This window comes from Octopus bimaculoides, chromosome 18 (genome assembly GCF_046866305.1).
Source record: "Octopus bimaculoides isolate indiv1 chromosome 18, ASM4686630v1, whole genome shotgun sequence".
In the NCBI taxonomy this organism is placed as follows: Eukaryota; Metazoa; Mollusca; class Cephalopoda; order Octopoda; family Octopodidae; genus Octopus; species Octopus bimaculoides.
This window is the reverse complement of record NC_142945.1, coordinates 50,292,381-50,294,619: the sequence shown is the minus strand read 5'-3', so window position 1 is coordinate 50,294,619 and position 2,239 is coordinate 50,292,381.

The following is a 2,239-nucleotide window of genomic DNA, read 5'->3' as shown; positions in this document are numbered from 1 at the left end:
AGCTTAACATTGTTTGAAACTTTTACCCATGACATGCGCTTCAACGGCAGACGTATTCGCTGCGTAAGACCCGAGTGATAGATGAGTATTCAGGTCCTACACAACCATTCCCTTTTACGTCTTTCTTGAATATCACTGCCCATCCTAAAAGGGGTAGATTCTAGGGGAATTGGGATAAACTAAAGTCGGAAGTAATGTTTTGATCGCTGCATGGATAGTAGCAGTCTGTATATCACTCATTTTACAAAAAATACATATTGCAAGCGGACTGAATATTGATCTACAAATTTATATTTCGTGTAAATATCTTTTCACAGCTTGTGGTCCAGCAACTGAATATGGATAAAAATGTAGCGAATCATTACTTTTTACAATTGGAAAAAATTATGAAAATTCCAGCAAGAGAAAAACATCTACACTCATGAGTTTTCAGCGGAAATGTAGGAAGAGGCAATTAGCTACATGAAAATCCTTTTATTTATGAAACTTTTTAAAAATATCATTCCAGGGTGACTACAGTTCGAAAAAGATCCTCCTTCAATATCTTCTTACAAAAATTAATTTTAAATCTCTAAAGCGATTTAAAGTCACGTGAATTCATCCACAACAGTGGAAGTGGCACAAACTGGGACTTGTAATCTGATAACTCACCGGAATAACTTCTTTTGCTGGTGACCATTATATAAACTAATCTCCTGTCATGTGAAAGTTGTTATTGTCTCGAGAAAATAAGACATTTCAAAGTTTGGAATCTATTTAAGAAAAACAAGTGGCAAAGAACTATTTGCCATGAACTCGAAATTTCCTTTAAATCTATCTTTCTGCATTCGCTAGTTTTAATTTCTTTCTATAGCCACAGTGTTACACTTCTCATTAATGTACACTTCTCATTAATGTACACTTATGTACTTGCTTTGTTAACCTGATGAGACTTGTACTCTCTTCCACTAGGCATGCACTAGGTATAGTCCTGAAGCTACCCTCATCCCTACATTTTCAAATTCTATTCCGATATTTGCTTCCATAATGGTTACATCATCCTGTGTTTGAACATTTTTAATGTATTTTTCCACTAGACTTATCCTCTCTGCTTTTTAGATCGCAATTAATTTTCACCAAAATTTCTCCTCATAAAATTTTACTTGGTTGTTTTACCATCAAATTTTCTGATGTTTGCAGATTTGGTCTTTACACTCAGATTTAGTCTTTCGATTGTTGTTCTAAAATTAGTTTTCCCTATATGTACACTTTTCGTAATCTTTCTCTCTTTGCTTCATAAATCCTCCATACATTCTGGGGTGCAGCTGACATCCAACTTTCCTGGTTCATTAATCTTCGTTATTATCCCCCTATTTCAATAGGATACTTGTTCGTCCTTACGAATCTGTTTTTTTTTTTTTTGGCAGAAGAAAGTTACAAGTATATTAGTACCTGCCTATATCAGTGTGATGGTATCGTTTGTTTTCACAGGTAATATGAACAAACATGATTTATTTTGTAGTCCCTTTTCAATGAATTTGATTAATCTATTGTCCCCAATGTAGAGATAATGATATTCATCTGATTTTGGTACTCTGATCTTTCGTATTCGAAGTTTATCCTCGTATTTTCTCAATATCTAATACAGATTTTCTATACATGGATTTTAGTATTTCAATATACTAAATTCTTCCCCGGAATCCATACTTCTATGGTTCACTTCTTGCTTAAAATTACAAACTAAGAACAACTATCTGTCTAAGGTGAAGAAGATAATGATCTTATTATCACATTACATATGTAAAAGCCAACATATATTCAACTTGGTTTGTTATTAACGCACTTGTGCACACGTCTCAATGTAGTTTGTTTTTCGTCTCACTAAGCCTTCAGATATAGACTATGCAGATGATATGCGATACAGATGATATTAGGCAATACCTCGTCAAGTGAATGTGGTAGGGGTGCCAGTTTAGTCACTGGTAGATCGATATTTTCTTCATCAACTCATATGATTAATCCACATTGTTCATCCTCCTAACACAGAATGGAACACTCATAATTAATCTTATTTTCAAAAACTACAAGAATTATTTTATATTTCAGAAAAGATGGGCGCAACAATGTTGGCGCAGTCATAGCTGTGCGATAAAGAAACTCGCTTTGCATTCATGTGGCTTCCAATACAATCCCAAATCACAACTTCGATGAGTGACTTAATCTATATCTACGGATCGCCCAATGCTTTTTTAGAGTATTT